The following is an 8021-nucleotide window of genomic DNA, read 5'->3' on the forward strand; positions in this document are numbered from 1 at the left end:
CTGGGAAGGTGGCTCAGTGGTAGAGCGCTTTGCATGCATGAGGCCCTGGGTTCAATTCCTCAGCACCACATAAGCAAAAAGCAAAAAAAAAAAAAAAAAACCTTCCACATACTGGATATTTTGGCCTTAGCTATGAGCATGTTTTAGTTCACAGTTCTACAAACAGAGCCACAAAATGCCCGGCTTTTCCGATTGCATTTTCCAAAACCTGAGAGCTTTGCCTGATGTTGTTTTCTAACTTAGAAAACACAAAGTCTGTGAAACGTTTGTTCTTCCAACTCTTAGAATTCTCTGTGCAAAACAGAAACTTGTGATTAGAAATCATCTCTTAGAACCAGGATGGGAGACCTGAATACCAGCTTATGAGGCGGGCACAGTATTGTGGCTCCCTTTCCTGATGAGACAGCTTTGGCTGATGTAATCAGCTGGCTTATTCAGAAATGCAGAAGGATACATCCCTTCCTTTCTGCTGCATATTCATTCTTCCATTCAGTACAGTACATGGGCTCACTGTTAAATGAGTTCTAGGTGCATTTCCCTACTAGTCATATTTCTTTTCCATTTTGCTTTTGCCAAATGGATAACTGTGACTTGCATAATATTTTAATACTCCATTAAAATGTTTGGTGCTAGTTTTGCTTCTGTATATGAGGAAGTATAGATGGAGAGAAAGTGGGTGCAGTCAGGTCAATGGGAAGCCAACTTGACTAGGAATCAAGATGACCGGGTTCTAAGCTTAGCTGGTAGATGATGTGGACCAAGTGCTTAAAGTCTTCAAGTTTCTGTTTCTTGATCTGTAAAATGAAAAGTATTAATCCGTGTGTAACAGCTGGGCTGTGATACCTATAAAAGATCCTGATGCAAGAAATTCAGAACACACACCAAAAGTCAGCCATCTGCCATAGACTACTAACCCCAAATTGCAAGACATCAAAATATTCTCATCTTCATCTATACAATGGATGGAGTCACAACCACTTGTCACAAAACTCAAATACGTAAAACTTTTTCAGTGCCAACACAGCACCACAAGTGAAAATTCCCTACCATGAAAGTTAACTTCATGCACAAAATTATTTAAAATATTGGATGAAATTTCTGCCAGCCTAAGTGTACAGAGTAGATAGTATGTATTTGTGTCATGTTTTTACAAATATTCTGTATCTCTGAAGATACCTGGTCCCAAGCATTTAAGATAGGGATACTCAACCTGTGTATGGGTAAGTTCTTAGGTCTATACCTGGGAGGATTATGCCTTCAGTCAATGAATTCCAACCCCTACTTTAAGCTCTTACAGTGTATAAAACGTTCATCTCTCATCTCCCTTGGGAAGCCTCCAGTTTATTTTGTTATGACAACACATTTGCTATTGTTTTGCTGGCTGCTTCCAATGTCTCTAGGCTTTTTTGGATGCCTTCCTTCAATCAGGCTACTTCATACACATGTGATTACTCATATTTTAAGGTCAGAGTTTAGCTCTTACTTGCAGACATGCAAAGACAGAAATACCTAACTTTTTTTTCTTTATATCTGTTTCAAAAACTAATTGACTATTTTCCACTTTCCTTTTATCAAAGAACAGAGGGTTTTCTTTTTACTGTTCATAACAGAAAAGAAATGGGGTCAAACAATATTTGATACATTGGTAGGAACACTATTATCAATTGTGTTTTGGCTGCATACAAATAGTCCAGTAAAAATAAAACAGCAAAAGCAACAGTTGAGAGCTTCTTAGTTTGAATTTTTTCATCCTAGAATATATTTGGAAACCATCATCATCAATTTTATCATCTAAGAAGGATTAGTCAAATAACTTTTTTTGAAGGGGCCAGTATTGCTTCCAAATTCAGCTTATATGTTTAACAATCCCTGGTAGTGACTTAAAATTAATCGCTTCCAAAGAAAAATGAGCAAACTGCTTTTTATTGAGCACCCACTTACACATTTTTCCACTTTCTCCTGACCCTTAGATTCTACAGCACTGTGGTCATGACTTACATCCAATTAATACTTTCCTTTTCTCCCCTCACAAGAAGGTACAGACTAGCTTCTGAAAAGGGGCTTGCAATTGTGCCTGCAGTTTTCTGCTTCACATAGGACCCAGAGTTCCTTTCCCTTCCCTACAGGGCCACATATGCTGGTCATGGATGGTCTGGACTCTTCTGAAGAAGCCATTCAAATCAAACTTCTACTCTGCTTGGAAAATATCTACTCCTGTAATTTGGGTCTGAACTGCCTCACAGAGGCCCATAGATTAAAATTGTCCTCATCAGTCAGTGGTGCAACGGGAAGGTGGCAGAAGCTTTAAGGGGAATGGGGTCATCTAGGAAGAAAGATAATTGGGACTGCCTTTGAAAGGAATACTGGGATTCCTTCCCCTTCCTCTTTCTGTCATTTTCTGGCATTCTGTCATTTGCTTGTCATTCTTTTTCTCTCTTTTTGTTTCTCTCCCATTTTCTCCTTCCTTGCCCCCGTGAGGTGAGTGGCTTCCTCTACCATGTTCTACTACCATGATGACAATAAACTAAATGACCATGGACTGAAACTTCCAAAATGTATTAGACAAAGTGAACCATCTTTATATGTTGATGACATCAGGGATTTTTCAGAGAGAAAGGCTCATACATTCTGTACATCTCAATTTATGTGTTTGTGATCTGTCTTCCCGCCTCCTCACGATTCGTACTTGGTTCTTCTAGAACTCCAAAGGATTTTGTGGCAAATTTCCATTTTACAAATATTTGTCAAACACTTACATATGTCTGTCACCATCCTAGATAGTAAGCAATTTCATGGTAAGCAAGGTTTCTTAAAGTTTAACACGGAAAAAAATTCAGGGGAAGGTGGGGAACTTGCTTGTTCATTAATGTAAGTACCAAGTTTACTATGATATTTACCATGTATAGTAAACTTATCCGATCAGTTTCCTTTCCCATAGTTTCAATTACCTTCAGCCAACTATAGTCCAAAAATAGTACAAGGAAAATTTCAAAATGTATGTATATATACATATATACACATGACTTCTTGATGGACTATCTGGGGGTAACGAAGACGAGAAAGAAGATGGAAGACGAAGAAATGTGGGGGTGGGGTGAACAATACCAAATTACATTGTGTCTTTTATGAAGAAGGCACAAGGAAGCCCACTAAAAGCTGTTAATGGGGACGGGAGAAGAGGAGAAGAAGAGCAATAGAAGTAGCTACTCCAATCAATGTACAATGTGTGTGTCTGTGTGTGTGTGTGTGTATATACTACCATGGAGAAAGTTTTGTACAATTAATATTCACTAATATAAGGAAAAGAAAAATGGTGAGAAAATTAATTTTTTCTCAAAATACAGTAATTTTCATCTTAAGTGGGCCTGCAACAAGATAGTACCCTGGCTGAGGCCTAGTAACTAAGTGTGGGATTTGTAGCATCTTAAGTAGAAAACAGATTCTATTTTTAGTGAATGATCTTGTATTTACTTAACTACAAATTACCTAATTGTAAGCTGTCATTAGAAAAATTGTATCCCTATACTTGCAAAATCAAACTCGATAAAAAATAGGACAGTTTTATCATTTTTAGTATGTTCCAATCATAACAACAGTCTGAGAAGTCTACAGAGGTGCAAGCTGTATTCCTGTATTGTATTGTAATCATTGTAGACTACACGCTAAGGTGAAGACACACACACAGCAGCTGCCGTCAACTCTACTAAAGGTTGTCTTGTTTATGGCAGGGTCTGTCCATCTGGGACCAAGATCTTCTGCCTTAATGAAACACTTTAGGGACACTGTCAGTGATGTCAATAATAAAGGAATTCTCTAGTAATTGCAACCTCTTAGTCAGCTTCTCTGATATTGAGATGAAGGATTCTAGGACTAACATAAATCCATTAGTAATTATGTTGTTCCCTAAAAAAAAAAGTACAGCTTCCTGCTTCCAGGTTGACCTTCCTTCAACCATTCTAACTGATGACAAATATGACAGATTAGAATTTCATCCCCCAGACACCTGCTTCTTGCTTCTAACCTCTACCACAGGTGATAATAAGAATAGAGGGAGAAAAACAAAGGATCTCAGAGAAACTAATCAAAAATATGAAAATATGAAAGTGACTTTTGTCACTATTATAAATCAATACACAGATTTTCTTAACCACCAGATAAAAACCATATAGCATGTCAAAGTTATGATTAAGCAGTAGATAAACATAATAAATTTTTAGAAGATTATAAATTTATGTTGCTGCATTTAAAATATATATGTAGGGTAGATTGCTTTTTCTTTCTGGTCTCCTTCCACAATGATGATTACATTAAGGGAAGTTTCAAATCTTCCATGTTGTATGTCTAGGCTTTTAACCTCTCCCAAAGATCAGATAAAAACTGCCAAACCAAAAAGCATTCTTGGCTCAGGTACACAGCTCATTCTTTAAATAGGAGTTTCAGCATGTCCTGCAGGAGCAAAGACTTCTCTAGTGTTTGTAGCTATTGATTGACTGCAGAGGATATTCTATTTAAAATGAATTGTGAATGCCTTCTAAAATAAATGTCTTATTCTACTTTGGGGTAAAGAGCATAAAGGAAAAAGTGAAACACAACCACCCCTCCCTCACCCTGGAAATAATATGTTTCATTATACTTCTGTCTGGGATATTTCTGTTCTTTTTTTAAGCTAGGAACAGGAAAAAATCAATTTAGCAATGAGATTGTATTTCCCCTTCTTTGAGATGAAAATTCAAGACCAAGTACCATTTACCACTGCACTAGGCTAAGGTCACTTGGTGGCTCATGGGCCTTGTGAAACTGCCCTGTGACCTTCAGTTAAACCCCTCCCAGGCCCCACATCTGAAGGGAGGCCACTGAGCCCTTCCTTTTCTGTGATTCTGATGTATTTAAGAATGTACCACGATTCCCAGAGAGAAGCCTGATGATAATTCCTTCAGTGTTCTCTATGGTTTTTAGCTCCCCAGTCCTTACAAGTGGTCTATCCACCAGAAAAATAATACGACTCTCAAAATGAAGGATCTAAAGCCAGGGAACTGGGCGATATGTGATGATAACAGAGCTGAGAATGCAAACTAGGCATGGTGGAGTCTGATGACAATTCAGAAGTCGGCAATAGCATTATGCTAAAAGATATACCGAAAGAGTTTTTCCAAGCCTTTCTATTTCCTAACAAATGGGGCAATGTCATTCTTTCTGATGGAGGCATAAAATTCCATTGTGTATATATACCACATTTTCTTGATCCATTCATCTACTGAGGGGCATCTGGGTTGGTTCCATATCTTAGCTATGGTAAATAATGCTGCAATAAACATAGTTGTGCTGGTAGCTTTAGTGTGGTCTTGTTTGTAAATATTTGGGTAAATGCCCAAAGTAGGATTGCTAGGTCATAGGGGAGCTCTATGTGGAGGCTTTTGAGGAACCTCCATACTGCTTTCCAAAGTGGTTGAACAAGTTTACACTCCCACCAACAATGCAGTAAGGTTCCCTTATATTAAGTGAAGTAAGCCAGGCCCAAAGAAACATAGGTCCCATGGTTTCCCTTATTTGCAGTATCTAGTATATGTCTGAGTCAAGCAGAAAAGGTCAGATAAGGTGATGTTAGGGAAATGAACCCTAAGATATGTATTCAAATGTTTTTTTTCTTTCATAGGATTATTTCTAACACATTTATAAGATTATTTCTTTGTTCCTTTGTATGTCCCTCCCCCACAGTATAACCCCTGCTTTCACTGTATTTGATGTCGGTATAATTTGTGGAGGGGAAGAGGAAAAACAAATCGTTTAAATAGGGATACAGGTGGACCCATTGCAACTATGCAATGTACAAGTCATTATGTCGAAAACGAACTTTACAACTTTGGTGGGGGGGAGGAGGGGAGAAGGATTGGGAGGACGAGGGGGAGGAAGGGAAGGGCTGGGAAGGGGAAACAAAGGAGGAGGTAACAATGCTTGATAAGAAATGTACTCATGATCTTGCCCATGTAATTGTAACCCCTCTGTACAGTATTTTCACAATAAAAAAAAAGTTTTTCTAACAGAATATAGATAAAGAAAGGGTATGCCTGAATCAGTGTATCTAGAAAGATGTAAGGGAGAGATGATGCTAACATGGACCAGAAATAAAGGCTAGAGCATGCACTGGTGCCACATGGAGACTTTTCGGCAGGAGCTGAGACCTGTTGGAATAGTCCCACAGGGGCAATAGTCATGAAGAAGGTGGAACAGTCTCTTTCTTCCTCATCTTCTAAACCTCCCATTGGTCAAGACCACAGGAAAACAAGGCAAAATAGTCCTGGAAATGTGGTTTCTGAGATTCATAACTGCACTGGGGAGGGTTACAAAATAGAGGTGAGGGAAAACACTTGGAAAAAGTAGCCAGGGTTAGTCACGATTCACGATTTAAGATGTAGTGTCCTTTCTGACCTACTGAAAAAAATATTGGGTGCATTTTTGAGGCAATACAAGCTCTTTCATATATCAGCAGTAAGTCTGCTATTGAGAAGCTGCAACCTCATCCATGTAAGTTTTAAAAAGATGTTTTAACAAGCACTTTCAAAAAATAGCTCTGAATAAAGGAAATCATTGAGGCCATGAAGCACTTATTCTCAGAGTAGAAAGACAGACCTAGACGGGGGCCGGTGGCTCACACCTGTAATCCTAGCTACTCAGGAGGCTGAGATCTGGATTGAGGTTCAAAGCCAGCCCCGGCAAGAAAGTCTGTGAAACTCTTATCTCCAATAAACCACCAGAAAACCGGAAGTGGTGCTGTAGCTCAAGTGGTAGAACACTAGTCCTGAGCTGAAGAGCTGAGGGACAGTGCCCAGGCCCAGAGTTCAAGCCCCACGACCGACAAAAGAAAAAAAAAAAAGAAAGACAGGTCTAAAAGAAAAGCTGCAGAAGGCATATCCATGGAAAGGATCATTTTTGACAGCAGTGATTAAACTTTGGCCACCTTGCTTTGAATCACAACTTTCCTAATTCCCAATTCTCATGTGACTGATAGTAACACTTCCCTCAGCCTTCATCTGCCAACCTATACACATCAGCCCAGTTTTATATTCTACTTAATGGAGCATAAAAATGATGAAAGCTAAATGATCATGCCAGAGACAGAACCTGGACTTTTTTTTCAAAGACATTGACTGTATTAGCTTAATAGTAATCATCAGCCCAGAATTCCATGATCTAAAAAAAAAAAATTGCTGAAGATGTTTTTGGAATGTTAGTTTTGTATTCCTCACTGGATGGATAGCAATACCTGCTCTTTCAAGCCCCATTCATATATCACCTTTAAAGCTTTCTGTCTTCCTCTTTTTTGTTCTGTTAGCATCTATATATAAGCTTTAATGAATTTTATGTATTAAATAAGGCTACAATTACTTACTGCCTATCTATCCCCCTCTTCTGACAAAACAACTTGTCAGAATCAATATAACTCTATAAGTTGAACAAATACAAGTCAATCAGCACTATCATTTGATTAAAAAATTAATATCCCTATCAGTGCTGGTGGCTCATGCCTGTAATCCTAGCTACTCAGGAGGCTGAGATCTGAGGATCTCGGTTCAAAGCCAGCTCAGGCTGGAAAGTCCATAAGACTCTTGTCTCCAATTAACCACCAGAAAACCAGAAGTAGTCCTATAGCAAAAGTGGTAGAGCACTGGCTTTAAGCTGAAGAGGTGAGGGACAGCGCCCAGGCCCAGAGTTTAATACCCACAACTCACACACACACACACACACACACACACACACACACACACACAGACTATCCCAATCAAAGATGAATTATCCCAGCCATGTTTGATAATTTTATTGTAGAATCCGACTGTTTTGCAATCCTATCTGAGTTAAGAATATATTTTGTCTTCTTTTTTTCTCAGAAATAGAAGGGATTTTTTTCTCTTTTTTGCTATTTTTATCTATTCAACTTTTAAGCTAAAAAATAGATGATTTGGGGGACTGGTTGAAACAAATTTTCAGGAGAAAATCTGTGACAACTTTTAAATCACAAATGTATT

This window comes from Dipodomys ordii, unplaced genomic scaffold (genome assembly GCF_000151885.1).
Source record: "Dipodomys ordii isolate 6190 unplaced genomic scaffold, Dord_2.0 Scaffold157, whole genome shotgun sequence".
Lineage (NCBI taxonomy): Eukaryota > Metazoa > Chordata > Mammalia > Rodentia > Heteromyidae > Dipodomys > Dipodomys ordii.